The sequence below is a fragment of the Dipodomys merriami genome, unplaced genomic scaffold (assembly GCF_024711535.1).
Source record: "Dipodomys merriami isolate MVZ:Mamm:240054 unplaced genomic scaffold, mDipMer1.0.p SCAF_8, whole genome shotgun sequence".
Classification (NCBI taxonomy): Eukaryota; Metazoa; Chordata; class Mammalia; order Rodentia; family Heteromyidae; genus Dipodomys; species Dipodomys merriami.
In genome coordinates this window covers 22,335,273-22,350,951 of record NW_027206401.1, presented here as the reverse complement: position 1 = coordinate 22,350,951, position 15,679 = coordinate 22,335,273, and the positions used below count along the sequence as shown (strand labels likewise).

The 15,679-nt window shown below is 38.8% G+C and overlaps 1 protein-coding gene and 1 long non-coding RNA gene across 2 annotated transcripts in view; one reads left to right on the top strand and one right to left on the bottom strand.

The window, feature by feature from the left end:
* The window catches only part of LOC138819309 (uncharacterized), a 40,141-nt gene extending 33,030 nt beyond the window's left edge, over window positions 1-7,111 (top strand). The window contains exon 3 of the long non-coding RNA XR_011369395.1: window positions 6,900-7,111. This is a non-coding gene — a long non-coding RNA (uncharacterized lncRNA). The remainder of the gene's footprint in view (window positions 1-6,899) is intronic.
* Window positions 1-15,679, bottom strand: part of Sgk1 (serum/glucocorticoid regulated kinase 1) — a 92,482-nt gene that overhangs the window by 64,709 nt on the left and 12,094 nt on the right. The gene's annotated exons all lie outside the window — the stretch shown is intronic.

Here is a 15,679-nt window from a genome sequence, read left to right as displayed (position 1 = left end):
GTAAGTGCCTATAATTTCAGCAGGAAGACAGAATGTGGAAGTACACAGATGACAACAAGTTCAATGAGTATCTCAAAAACAAAATATAAACCAAGAGTCTGAAAGTGTTGTTCAAATTAGAGCACTTGCTGCTTTCTTGGCAAGTTCAAGCCTCTGAGTTCATCCCTAATACTGCTAAAAACAAAAATAACAGTAATTACTATAATTAAAACTAAGAAGGAAATTAGTCAGGTATTTAGCCTACATGCAAATGTGAAGTTAGTAGGTATTCTCCAAGCACTATATTGCAAACTGACATAAAATGATGATAAACACTTGTTATTTAGCTTTGCTGAGAAAGTCCAATGTTTGGACCATCTTTAGTTTTGTAATCCCTTTGCTTTACTTTTGGAATCCTTTGCACATTTTTTTTTTTTTTTTTTTTTTTGTCAGTCATGTGGCCTGAACTCTGGGCCTGGGCGCTGTCCCTCAGCTCATCCACTCAAAGCTAGCGCTCTGCCACTTGAGCAACAGCGCCACTTCCAGCTTTTTCTGCTTATGTGGTGGTTTGGAATCAAACCCAGGGCCTTGTGCACGTGAGGCAAGCACTCTATTACTGAGCCAACTTCCCAGCCCCCTTTGCACATTTTTAATGACAAAAGCAGTCTCACTCCACCTCTGCTTTCTCTGATAGGTGCTACTCATGTCAAATACTACGTTAGAGGCTTGGTCATGGACTGTATATTGGATGCCTATAGACAGTTACAGAACTCCATGCCTCTGGGCACATGACTCTGGTCATGGTGATTGGTCCAAGTGTTGGCATGTGACCCAAATGAAGCCAATCAGCTCTTCTCTGTGGGGTTGTTGTTGTTTAACTCTGAGACCAGAGAGGAGTCCTCGCTTTCCTTTTGCATTGCAATCTTCTAAGGAAATATTAGCAGCCATATCTCTTGCTTGGTGGAAACATTTGAGATAATAGTGAAAGCAAGAAGTAAAAGTGAGAGGCAGAATCATATTTCACCCAGATTCCAGAGTGTGCACTTTAAAATGTGGACCATTATATAGCTAGATAGAAGAAATGAGATTACATGGGAAAGACAATTGTTTTTTAGGTAGATGAGTTCAAAATATTTCATAAGGTATATCACAGGGCAGTGAGCACAGATGTCAAATGTAGTAGAACCCAGGAGACTTTTTACGGCTCTTATCCTGGGTTGTGGGAAGTCTTCTCCTTTTACTTGTGGAGAGTTCTTGAAGAGTCCTTGGGGGCAGGCTGGGTTTGGTGAGGTCAGGCATTTGGACAGTGACCAGAGCCACTAAAAGTGAATATTCAGTTCAAAACCAGGGTAGTTTGAGAAAAGATGAGATGAAATTGGGGGCTGTTCTTGGTAGAAATGACAGTGTACCCTGTGATGTAGATTGAACATGGCAATAAAAATTGTCAACTTGTTTGAACTCAAATTGTTTGTACAGTTCTGGCTTTTGTGCTCTTTCATCCTAATTGATCACAACCACGATTTCATTCCTTTGCCACAATCCAGCTGCCCCGAGCATTCCACTGAGTAATAAAAGTTAACAAAAGGCTTTTTTTTTTCCTAAATCATTTGTCCATGTCTAGAATGAAAAAAAAACCTTACATTTTATAAAGGAATTCAGAGAAAAATCTTCTGAGTCTATGGGAAACTCATTTAGAAATAAAACAAGGAAGAATAATCTAGAAACGTGTAATAAAATTTTTTGAGTTAATGTTTGTAGATAGCTTAGTTAATAAAGCCACAGATTCACAGTATTAGTGAAACAAAGAGATTTGAAATCCAGACATGTTTATAGAGAGCTATTAAAGAAAGGTTACTGAAGCCAGGTATGGTGGTTCATACTCGGGAGAGAGAAGCCAGAGCGTTCCAAGTTAAGGAGACCTTATCTCAAAAAAAATATAAACTACAGGGCTGGGGACATGGTTCAGGTGGCAGAGCTCCTTGCCTAGAGGTATGATGTCCTGTGTTCAAATTCTAGTACCAACAATGAAAGGGAAAAAGAGAGAGGAAGGGGGAGGAGGGAGGGAGAGAAACAGAGAGAAGGAAGGAAGGAAAGAAGAAAGGAAGGAAGGAATAGAGATAGGTGACTGGATTAAGTCTATAGTTCTCAGTCCTATGGGGACTGTTCTTCAGGAAGTCATGACTCTTATAGTAGGTGATGATTAAACACTATCATAACCACTTTTCTATTTACATCTCTCCCTTCCTTTGCCTCCTTCCAATCTGCTCTATACTTTGCTGCTATTTTCTCAAGATAGGAATTTGTTCTCCTTACTTCTTTGCTTGGTATGATGATTTTTTTTTTTTTGCTGTCTACTGAATAAGGTCCATGTCACTCTGTTTAGCATTTTATCTGGCTGCTGTGCTCAGGCACAAGCAAAATGCACAGTTCAGCTTTTTACTATTTGCCTGCCCATGAACCATATACCTATCTAGTAGATTATTACTATTTATTTTTCCTAACAAGGACAAAGATCAAAACTCAGAAAAACCATAACAACATTATTACTATTTTTTGGGCCAGAATTTGAGTGGCTATCCTGTAAAAGATGATTCAATGGCTGGAGTAAGAGGAAGGCATATTTAGGCTTCTCTCAAGCCAAAAGTTAAACAAAGCTTTCTTCAAAGAAGGCTACCGCCCTACGGAGCATACATCAAAGAGGAAGGCTGACAAATTCCTTATTCCCTGAAGTGTCAAAACCATATTTTTTGGTGGCAGACATTAAACGAGTCCCTTCCTTACAGGTTTTTCTAAGTAGGTCTTTGGACTTTACTTGCTCTTCTATTCCTTTCCCCCACAAGATGGCTGTGGTTCATATAAATATATACTATAATAGAAAAGTGTGATCGGTGGAGCACTGTACCAAGCTTGAAGCTCCTGGACACCTATGTCCCCTACCTAGCAGTTCACGTGTCTCTCATTCCATAAGAAGTTAATGTGCCTTTCTGAAGTCTTCCAGACATTTGGTAACAGATCAGGACTTTGGTGAATTTAGTGAGTGATAAACTTACAGTACAATGTTTTTCTTTCTACATTGGGTATCGTCTCTCAGCCAAATACCTTCAGTCATATACAGTTTCCACACATTTTTCTAGGGGACTATATCCAGAAAAATGCCAGATAAGCATAAGAAGGAGAACAGGAATTTTAAAGAAGCCTTCTCTGTCCATGTACCAGTGGCTCACACCAGCAATTCTAGCTACTCAGGAAGCTAAGATCTGACTATCTCAGTTGGAAACCAGCCAAGCAAAACAAATTCAAGAGACCTTTCTCTCCCACAAACCAGTCAAAAGCCGGAAGTGAAGGTGTGGCTTAAGTGCTAGAGCACCAGCTTGGAGTGAAAAAGCTAAGCAAGAGCTTGAGGTCCCTGAGTTCAAATGCCAGTACCAGTACAAACACACACAAATCTTCTCTGAAATGAATTATAAAGGACATTATTGCATTATAATGCCTAACACAAGTCTCGGTTTGTCTCCCAACACAGTGGAGTGAATCTTATAAAAAAGAACCCCAAACTGAGAAGTAACCTGTAAATCAGCCTCCTATTTCTGTGAACTATGTCTCTAGTTCTCTTCTCAGTCCCATGAGGACAGATCTTTGGGAAGTCAGGACTCATATAGTAGGTGATGATTAAACACCATCATCACCACTTTTCTACTTACAACTCTCCCTTCCTTTGCCTTCTTCCAACACACAAGACCATGCTGGCTTCTCCCAGGGTGTTAACCTTTTATAATGTACACTTCATTCAATCGCTTGCTATAATTATATTTCTTACTCATCAGCAACTTTGGTTGAAATATAGAGCCAATATGAAATATAATTACCATATAATAATAATACTTTGAATATAATGCATTTCCTCATTTGAAAGAAGACACCTGTTAACTGTCATCATTAGCACTTAGATGGAAATTATGCATGTTTTCACTCCATTTGTCTAGTCAACTTGAAGGATATTGTGTGTGCACTAGCATTGCTTAACATAATCTTGTTCCTAATTTCTTTTATTTCATTAAATTATATGTAATTACATTAGCTCAGTAAGATGTAGACTTTGAAGTATTTAAAAAGTGAATTTCTAAAAAGGGAAAGGTGTTATTTAGTGTCAAGCTGAAGAGAAATTGTAATGCTTAGATTTAGATATATTTTCAGTATTGTCCAGGTTGCAAAGTCTCCTTAGGCTCTTAGCTTTCTACTCTTTCTCATTTTCTTTGAAATGAATTTTAAGAGACATTAAAAAAAATCCAGGGCTTCCAGGTTATGGAAAAATGCCTAGTTCTTGACTAGTAGATAAGTTTATTCATTTGGAATTCTAAGGATATTCTAAAATTCAAGTTCACCAGACATTAATTTTCTAGTTAACTTAGGTTTTCAGACCTTATTTCAGAATCTTACATAGAATAGATCATGGCATATAAATAGGCAATTAAAATTATTAGCTGTTCTTTCTACTGTTCATTAAAGTCAGTTTTCATAGAATTTTGGTAGTTTCCTTAAGGACCAGAAGATTTCTAAGAAAAAGAAATGTTAGCCAGGTGCACCTGTAATCCCAGCTACCCAAGAGGCTGAAATCTAAGGATCATAGTTCAAAACCATCTGGGGCAGAAATGTCTGAGACTCTTTTCTCCAATTTAGCCAGCAAAAAACTGAAGGGGTATCTGGGACAGAGCAAAGAAAGGGGTGACATTGCCCCCAAAGAAATATTACCTGACTTACAAAATGGTAACACCTCTGTATGTCGCTTTAATAATAACAATAGCATTTACTTTAAAGCTGGAAGTGGAGATGTAGCTCGAGTTACCTTCCTTCTCTCTCTCTCTCTCTCTCTCTCTCTCTCTCTCTCTCTCTCTCTCTCTCTCTCTCTCTCTCTCTTTCTTTCTCACAGGACTAAATTATCAGTACTTTCTAAAGTGACTATTTGCTAATCTGATTAACGTCTTTTAATGTGTCCCAGACCTCAGGTGCCTGTTGGTGTAAAGACAGTTTAAGGGTAGCAGCCAAACCATGCTCTTAGTTCCAATTTCTCCGCTGACTCTCCCTGGACACAAATCTGATTGTGCATATATGTGCATGTGTGTGCATCCCTTTTCTGTTCAGTTCTATTCCTTTTGGCAACACCGAGGATTGAACTTAAAGCTTCAAAACTGATAAGGAAGTATTTACCACTTGATCTATGGCCCAGTCCTTTTGATTTTTCAAATTTGTTTTTCAGGTAGTCTTGCACTACTTTCCCTGGGATGGCCTAGAACCACAACCTTCCCCATCTTTGTCTCTCCAGTAGGAAGGGTAACAGATAGGAGCTATGGTGTATGGTCTGTGGGCATTCATTAACCTCTTCTGAGACTCAGCACCACTCTTACTTCCTCGGCTATGTACAGTCACTGCTTGGGACCCTACTAATGTTTTAGCTGTCATGTTGGTGTTGGTGCTGGTGTGAGGGGGTAATGGTGATAATGGGGCAGATGTTAGAATAGTAACGATTTCCCTCTGCCCATCTTTGTCCTACAGGGCCATCTTCAGAGGCCTAGTGGTGTCAATCATGCTCAGAGTTTCCAGGCTAACGGTGTGGGTCTAAAGAATGAGCTTCTTCAATGTCTCGTTCTGATGTCTTCTTCATCACTGGGCAAATTCACCCCTTGATGTGGTCAGGGAAACAGATGGCTTTCCATCCTCTCCAAGTTTTCACCCTCTCCATTGGTTCTCAGGCACCTGTCTCCATTTACTACTACGTTTTAATCCTGGTATAATATCATACCTTCTCTCAATCCAAAACCAAAAGCACTAGGCTAGGGGTATAGAATGATTACTCCTACATTCAATCTTCAGCACACACACACACACACACACACACACACACACATACACACACACACACACACACACATACACACACACAGCCCAAATACACACATACATGCACATCATTATATGGTGACTGTGGGACAGCCCTTCTTCTGACATGTTATAAATATGTGGAGATTTCCAGTTTAGGCTTCATTTGGGCAATTGTGCAATGCTAATCTATCCCTTTTTGTGTTTAAAAAAATCTTTAAAGACTAAATAGTGGGGCATACCTATAATTTTAGCATTCAGGAGCCTGAGGTAAGAGGATCTCAAGTTCAAGCCTGGGCTATAAAGTAATGAGGAGGATGGAAGGAGAAGATGTAACAGAAAGAGGGAGAATAGAACTTAGGGCATGGAACTTTTGCTTGGAGTTTTCACTCAAGGCTAGCATTTGACTATTTGAGCCCCACTTCCACTTCTGGCTGTTGGTTGGTAAATTGGAGATAAGAACTTTTCTGCCCAGGATAGCTTCAGTCCTTAGATCTTGGTCTTCTGAGTAGCTAGGATTACAGGCATAAGCCACCAGCCCCTGGCAACATAAATGTTTAAAAGCTTAGTAATTGTGTTCTCTATGCTATGTTTTCTGTATTTTTTTTTTTTTTGGTTCCGGTTGTGGGGTCTGAACCCTGGGCTTGGGCGCTGTCCCTCAGCTCTTCAGCTCAAGGCTAGCGCTCTACCATTTGAGCCCCAGCCACTTCCGGCTTTTTTCTTTTTGCTTATGTGGTGCTGAGGAATCGAGCCCAGGGCCTCATGCATGCAAGGCAAGCATTCTACCACTGAGCCACCTTCCTAGCCCTGTTTTCTGTATTTTTGAAACTTTTCCTTAGTTTTGGTGTCATCCTTCAAGGGGGCAGAGTCCATACAAGGAGACACACATAAGCAGGAAGCCATGTTTTCTTTCCTCATTCACAAACCCTCCTAATAACCAGAGTCAGCTTAGTCACAGCAACTAATGTCAAACGACACACAGCAACTACAAAAGGTTCTTTCAGTGTCAGTTTAATTTAAACTTTAACCTCTGCTTTTTTCCACAGACACCATGGAAAACCACAAAGATCCTCTTGTTCTAACTGTTGCTTTCAAACACTGCAATAAAAGTTCTTGATTTGAAAACACAGCCCTGCCTGAGTCAGCTGTCACCACGGACCCAGATCATTGTACTCACACCATCGACTCCTATGGGTCCATACTTGGGCCTTGATGACCACTGGCTCCCTCCCCCAATCCCTTATATTTTTACTGTGAAGTTTGGCCACATATTTTAGAAGGAAATACATAGTGTTTTAAAATTGTAAGGTTCTTCTTTTTTTTTAAGCAAACCTTCAGAGAAAATGAATCTAAACAGTATTAAGTCTTCCCCACAGGCAAGCTAGTGTCCCTTGGGAAGACAGCAGGAATAATTGAACATGCCTTCTTTACTCAGAAGAATTCACCTTGGAACCTATGGTCCATTAGAAACAGAATGTGATGGGCTCAAACAGAACAAGGCCTTGAGTTCAAATCCTAGCACAACCCAAATCAGAGCTATCCTTTTAAGTGTTAGGGAGGTTACATTAAATAAAGGGGAAAAAGAAATGATGAAACTAATTTTAATAATATCATTATTTAATTCAATGTACCCCCAAGTTAATATTCAAAGTGTGCTCAGATTAAAATAATTAATGGCATATTTTATATTAATTTTTTATTATTATTTCTGAGTCTTTAAAACCTGATTTGTATTTTATACTTAAATCTTACCTCAATTAGACTAGCCCCATGTGTAGTGGTGGCTGCCGCATTGGACTTTGTATGTCTGGTATATAGAAGAGACAGTGTCAATGACTATGATACTAACTCCACTTGCTTTATGAAGAGGACACTTTCAAACACCATGTACAATTGGTGTTTAAGGCAGGAATGTGTATAGTTCTATAGTAGAGTACTTGCCTAGCATGTACAGGGCCCTAGGTTCAAATCCAGGATGGAAAACAACAACGACCTGATGCCTAGTGCTGTAACTAATGGTGATGAGTAAGGTCAATTATATGTATGCACATATCTCTGTGCATACATACACACATAGTTTATTAAGCTGGCCACGTATTCACTCAAGGATTATGATTTAAATATTTCTATTTTTAAAAAGAATGTCAGAAGTGGGGCTGAGAAGTTGGCTCAGTGGTAGAGTGCTTGCCTTGCATGCCTGAGGCCCTGAGTTCGATTCCTCAGCACCACATAAGCAAAAAGAAAAAAGCCGGAAGTGACTGTGGCTCAAGTGGTAGAGCTGAAGAGCTGAGGGACAGCGCTCAGGCCCAGAGTTCAGGCCCCACAACTGGACCCCAAAAAAAAAAAAGAATGTCAGGAAGTACCACCAATTCATCTTCCCACAGAAGTACCACCAATTCATCTTCCCAATGATCAAATGTCCAAAGGTTCCCATTTTACAGAATAAAAAAAGGATAACAGAGAGAAATTAAAATGACAATATCATTGATGTAGAAGGTTGTTCTCAAAATCATCTTTCACCTTCATAATTGGATAATTCATATGCATCCCAGCTGTGTTTTCAGCAAACTCTCTCTTTCTCTCTCTCTCTCTCTCTCTCTCTCTCTCTCTCTCTCTCTCTCTCTCTCTCTCTCTCTCTCTCTCTCTCTCTCTGGTCTGAATGCCTCTAAAATGCCAAGAAGACAGAAGAGGTATTTTTAATTTTGAAATAATTTAGCTCTGGCAATCAGTAGGTTAAGATCTAGATATGTAAGAAGGCTCATAAGCTGGCAGTTTCTAATAAGCTATACAATTCTGACTGTTACATTGAAAAATTTATGTTTACAACAAAAATAATATTTCAGGCCTGTTGCCTTTAATCCTAGCTACTCAGGAGGCTGAGATCTGAGGGAGGACTGCATTTTAAAGCCAGCTAAGTAGGAAAGTCCGTGAGATTCTTATTTCCCATTAACTATCTGAAAGCTTGAAGTGGAGCTGTGCCACTAGCTTTGAATGGGAAAAAGCTGAGGGACAGAGTTCAGGCCCTGAGTTCAAGCCCCACTACTGACAAAAATAAAATGTAACATTTCAAAAAGAGATTAGATTTAGGAGTCCATGAAACTTTGCTGGGCACACTGTCCCTAACTGGTGAAAACTTTAGGTGAAATGTAAGCAAGAAGATTAGAATGTCTAGATTTACTTACTAGTCAAATTACTAAAAACAGAGCAAACTAAAAACCAGTCTGTGTGGTTGGCCTTGGAAAGCCAACAAGCCTTGACAGATATCAATTTTGCTTTAAACTTTTTTTAAGCTACTTTTTTTTGGATATTGTGTGGATCAGATTTTGATTCCAAATGTTTAAATTTAGATTTGGTAATCATTAAGACATATTTAAATATGAAAAAGAAACAGAGTCAGATAATTCATAAAGGATGACAATTAGACTTGGAATCCACAAAGATGATCATTTTTGTGAGCAAATATGAAATACACACTTGAAAGCTCAACTTAAGGAAGCACAGATAGCAAAGTGATTTATGGAGACACTGAAGATATAACTCAGATTTCATTATCTGATTTTGAGGAACAAGTCATTTTTACCTTTGCACATAGCCTCATAATTCTTTGATGACACATGACAGAAAAAAATGCTTAACCTAAAATTCTGGTGTGGAAGGAAAAAGGGCAGGCCTGAGTAATAGTTTAGATCTCGTTATTTGTCTTGAGGATTCCCCCGGTGTACACCCAGAAGATGCTAGGAGAATGGAAGACATCTGGTTCTAGGAATTTAGCAACACTCATTACAAAAGCTGTACTTTTCTGCCCACCGAACCTGATAGCAGATTCAGCTCTGAATAAAGTTATGCTGCTGCGTATATAGCTCAGACCCATGAGAAAAAGTAGAAGAGAAACCCTGTAGCAACCAGGCCCATCCTGAGCCTCTTATCCCTCAGTTTGCCCTAAATCACCTTCCCATCTTTACTTCTCTCCAGGACATTTTCCATCTAATATACTACACTTTCATTTTTTTTTGTGAGTGTGTTGTAATCTATGTAAAACATAAAATTGATCAATTTAACTTTTCTGTGGTGTGTGTGTGTGTGTGTGTGTGTATGTGTTGCTATAGATCAGACCTAGGGCTTACAAATGATAGGCAAATACTCTACAACTGAGTCACATCCCCAGCCACTTTCAATCATTTTTGAATGTGTGATTCAATGCCACTTAATACATTGACATCATTGTGCACCATTCCCACCCTCCATCTCCAGAACTTTTTCTACCTCATCTCCTCCCTTCCCCTGCCCACCCTTGTAATGAACACTTTTCTATCTACAAATTTGACTACCTTAAATATGTTATGTAAGTAAAATGACACACATCATTTATCCTTTTGTGACTGAATTGTTTTGTTCCAACATTTTGGTTTTTTTTTTATTAACCATCTCATATCTTAAAAATGTTTCTGTCCTCTTCCCAGTACCTAGAGCAGTCCTTGGGATCTAGTAGATTCCTGTAAACATTTGTATGTGTGAATGAATGAATATGGTTCTGACTTGGGTCACACTGCCTCAATGAACTGTCATTCGTCAATGTTAAATGGAGAATTCTGGAGCACCCCTATGTGTTTTGGAATGCGGTTTAGAGGATTCCATAGGTAGGACTGGCAGCAGGAGGCCAGTCAGAAGGTGGGAGACACTCTTTAGGGAAGGATCAAGATAGCCACTCAATGCACATATGGGTAAGGTAATGGGAGTGGATACCAGCTCTACTTATGAAGGGAGCTCACCCCTGTAATCCTAGCAACCCAGGAGGCTAAGAGCTGAGGATCATGGTTCAAAATCAACCAGGTCCACACAGAATACCCAGTGAAAATCCACAAGTCACCAGAGAAAGTGATGTGATGTAATGACATCTCCAATGTCATCAGTTGGCCGGTCTCCTTCCTTATCTGTGTGTCTGTGGGGGCAGTTACTTAAACTGTCTGATGCTCTGTATCCTTGTTGGTAAATCAAGGCTAAGCATATGTCTGTCTGAGTCACAAAGGAGGGACAATCATTGAAGATTTTGTAAGTGCCATGGAAACGCTACTTGTGCTCATATATCACGATCAAACAATAAAAGGTAGTTATTGCAATGAGTTGGTGCTTACTAAGAGTTGAAGAGGCATTTAAAGAGAGCAGTCTTTGCGTTTCCTACTTGCTAACCATCCTGCATTGCATGAATTTACAGCTGGATCTGGAAAAATAGAACATTTAGTGAAGAGGGTAAGAAAGATAAGCAAAAAAGAGGAGATTTCTGATAGAAAAACAGTAAGAAATAGAAGGACAAGAAGGTGGAGACCCAGAGTTAGAACATTAAGGAGTATAGGGGACAAGGCAAGGTATGCTGCTGGAATTAAAAAAGTATGTAGATGATATGGTGGCATATACCTATAATCTTTGTACTCAGGAGACTGAGGCAGTATGATCAAAAAGAGAAGAGTCTGAGCTACAGAATGAGGCTCTATCCTTAATCATATACATAGATATATACATACATATGAACTTACATACATACATACATAAAATCGAAGTAAGCAAAACAAAAAACAAAACAACAGAAGCATGACAAAAAGGCCAACCTATGTAAAATAATTATTTGGAATGTACACTAAACATAAAAGCTCATTTGGAGCATCACAATATCATTAGTATAGTCTGGCCTAGCAAACCACTTAAAAGAAAAACATTCTTAATCTGGAAATACTCAGTTTTAAGATATGTCTGTTTATTCTGGTTTCAAGAAGAAAGAATTAGGCCATTTCCTAGAACAAGGTTTTGGAACGTGATGTTTTTAAACCCCGTGATTTTTTTCTTCTTTTGGGTGGGGAGTGCTAGAAGTAAGTGGGTATGAAGAATGTAATTTAAATAAACATGAACTTTTTTTTTTTGGTTAGTCGTGGTGCTTGAATTCAGGTCCTAGGCATTGTCCTTGAGCTTTTCTGCTCAAGGTTAGTGCTCTACCACTTTAAGCCACAACTCCACTTCTTCTGGTTTTTAGAGATAAGTTAGAGATAAGAGTCTTACAGCCTTTCCTGCCCTGGGTTGGCTTTGAACCATGACCTTTAGAGCTGAGCCTCCTGAGTAGATAGGATTAAGGTGTGAGCCACCAGCATCTGGCTATGAACTATTCCTACAGGAGCCCAAATATCTCCACTCTTCACCATAAAATGTGCTTCTTTTATAAACATATGAAAAAAAAAGAAAAGAAAGTGGGTCAAAAATGAAAAGAGATGAAATTAAAAACCAATACCCGGTATCTGATAAAGTAAAGGAACTCTGGCTTCTGATGCCACATTGGTATCTTCTCCATGTGACCTGAGGGAAGGGCTCTCCTCTTCCTATGCCATTTTTCAAAGGGAAACTTTACTACAATGGGAAGCTCTTAGTTTGCCTACAGGGCTCTATCTCATCAGAAAACTAGAGCGGGGAAGGACAGGGAATAGCTGAAGGGAAAGAAAAGCAAAGAGACCCTATTGGAAAGCCAAGCAAAGGGTCGGGGTGGTGCACTGAGGCGTAGGTCCTGCAGACAGAGAGACTCAAAAAGTACATATGTGGTACAGAATTCAAGGGGAAAAGGGTGAAAAAGTGTATCAGTGGAGCTAACTGGACACTGATGAAAGTGAACTATACCACTTGTAAGTAAAGATGGCAGGAAGGGACTAGGAGAGAATGAGGAAACAGAAGATACTATACAAAAAGAAATGTACTCATTACCTGACTCATGCAATCGCAATCCTTCTGTACATCACCTTTATAATAAGAATAAAGCAAATTAATTTAAAAAAGAAAAATACATATGTTTTGGAGGTAAACAGTAATTTGTGTTGATGAATTGCTCAGATATTAGAAGAAAAGAGGAATTATTTGTAGATTTCTGATGCATTACAAGATAGCAGATGGCAGTTTCCTGTATTGAAATGAGAAAGATTCATGAAAGAAGAAAATAAAGTAAGAAAGGAAATAAAATAATTCAGTTCTGATCATGATTAGTTCAAGGAGCCTGTAACACATTTCAATGGAAATATTAAGCAGACTGCTTGGAAGAGGAGCTGGCATTCAGGGAACTGATAAATTTATGGAAAATGTATAATTATAGTTAAAGCTTGAAAATAAAGGAATTTGGGAAACTAGGTGCCAGTGACTCACTCCTGTAATCTTAGCTACTCAGCAGGTTAAGATATGAAGATTGTGGTTTAAAGTCAGCTCAGTCAGAAAAATCCATGAGACTCTTATTTTTAATTAATTAGCAAAAAGCCAAAAGTAGAACTGTGGCTCAAGTAGTAGAGTGCCAGCATTGTAACAAAGTTAAGGGACAGCTCCCAGGTCCTGAGTTCAGGCCTCCACTACTGGCAGAAAAGAATTAAATTAAGAATAAAGAGAAATAAAAATGAAATAAGTAAAATGGTATTTTGAAGAGTAAGATGGGAGAGGTAGTAAGGAGAGACAGGAAATAAGGAGGAAGAGGGAGAGAGGATGCTGAGCGGCTAGTTTGCCAAGGAATGAACCTAATCTGACCCCACACATGCATCTGTGTTAGGGACTGAGCAGGAAAAGCCTGAAAGAACACTAAAAAAAAATCTTCCAAAAGTAGGAGGAGATCCTGGAGCAATGCCACAGAAGCTACACATAAGCTTCCATGAGAGAGGTATGATCCACAGAGAGACATGAAGAGAAGGTAGGAAGTCAGGAGGAGGGTAGATAGCTGTCCATGCACAGAAGAAGTGCAAAATGGATTGCCATTTTCAAGTTAAAGAAAACAGAAACCAAGAATTAAAGAAGGAAGAACAGAAGGAAGGAAGGGAGGGAGAAAAGGGAGAAAGAGGAAAAAAGAGAGGAAGAGGGGAAGGAAGGAAGGAAGGAATTCTTTATTAAATTTCTTCTGTTACAGTTAAACTCTTACTTAGAATCAATTATACAATGCTTATTTGTGTTTCTCTTCCTCCATCAGTATTTTTACATGCACACGTAACTAAGAAACCAGAGTAGTTTGGTGTCATTTGATTCAACGAGACTCAGAGCAATGAAGGAAGGACTGTTTCAGCACTGCTGCCAGACCACTGCATTGCTCCAGGGACAAGTGTCTGCAGAAGATGAATCAATCATGTTCCCTGGTTGCTGAGCACTGAGGTTATGGCAACAAATAAATAACTCAATGGAAATGGGACTCTGCTGACCATGCACAGATCTTAAATTAATAAATGATCTTTAATGAATTAATGAATGAATGATCTTACATTAATAAAATTAATAAAATCTAAAATCAAAGAGGTGGAAGCATGTCTATAATATGCCTTAAGAGTGAAATCACAACCTACAAAAGTTTAGAAAGGGAGGCTATACAGGTAGGTCAGAATTTTGAGGTCCTAGATTTGGGATGTAGCTCTAGGCAGAGTGCATGCTTAACATGCAAGAGATTCTGATTTTGACCCTCCACAGTGCAAAATAAATAAGTAGATAAGTAAAAAGCTGAAATCTATTTAATATGTTTTGAGTGTTTAGTATACCCCAGGCACTGGGGCTAAATTCTTTACATATATTGTTATTAAATCCTCACAACAGTTCCACAGTTATCATCAAACACAATTTACACATAAGCAAATAATAATTAGAACATTAGAATAATAAATAGCTTGCCTGCTGTTACGAAGCTGAGGAATAATGTTGTTAACAGTCCATTGGGAATCTATGTTAAACTTTAATCTGTGAATTATGCAGAGTAAGAGATTAACCACAAAAAACAATAATAAAGGAGAACAATTGTACCTATACACTAATAAAAGTTATGCCAGTGTTCTCCTTTTCTTCTCTCTCTCTCAAAATAATTTTATTACACTTTTACTTTTTTTACTTCAAGGGAGGACTTTGCAATTTTCTTTGGCACATCTGAATTGCTAAATGCTATGTTTTGACTTTGGGGTAGTGTACAATAATATATGAAATATATGTTATATAATGTGTGTGTGCGAGCCTAACAGTATTGGGGCTTGAATTTAGGACTTCTATGTATTGATTAGCTTTTCCCACTCATCATCAAGGCTGGTGCTTTACTTCTTGGGCCATAATCCACTTCCAGATATTTTGTTGGTTAATTGGAGTAAAGAATTTCAAAGACTTGTCTTCCCAGGTTGGTTTTGAACCTGACTCATCAGATCTCAGACTCTTGAGTTGCTAGGATTGCAGGTGTATATTGTTTTTCTTGCTATATAGGCCAGATTTGAACTTCTAATCCTTTTGTTTCAACCTCCAAGTGCTGGGATTCAGATTTGCATTACCTTGCTCATCTTGGGACCATTATTAAGTGAAATAAGGATAACTGATACACCGTGATAGTATGGCGGTCATTCTACTAACTGAAATGGTTACTAACACATGGATAGTATAAAGCATGGATACGGGGAAGAAGGATGATTCACTTTGTGAGTGGGATGGGGCTGGACAGTGTGAGATTTCATTATGTTACTCAGAATAGTCATCAATTGAAAACTTATGAATTGTTGATTTCTGGAATTTTCCATTTCATATTTTCCACACTGACATTGGTCAAGGGGAAAAAAATGAAAGGTGAATCCAGGAATTAGGAAGGACTATTGTAATGTTCAAGACTGGGCTTTCTGAGATCTGAGCTTCTCACTGCTCTCTGGCAAGGCACTGCCATGAAGCTCAAGCTAAAGAGGCCTATCCAGAAACTCTGGACAGAGGGTTGGGAAGCTGTTCTAAACTTTCTGGCCCAGCTCAATCCAAATACACAGCTGAACACAATCAAGGAAGGGTTCAGCCAGTGCCTCAGGGGAGCAGAAACTAT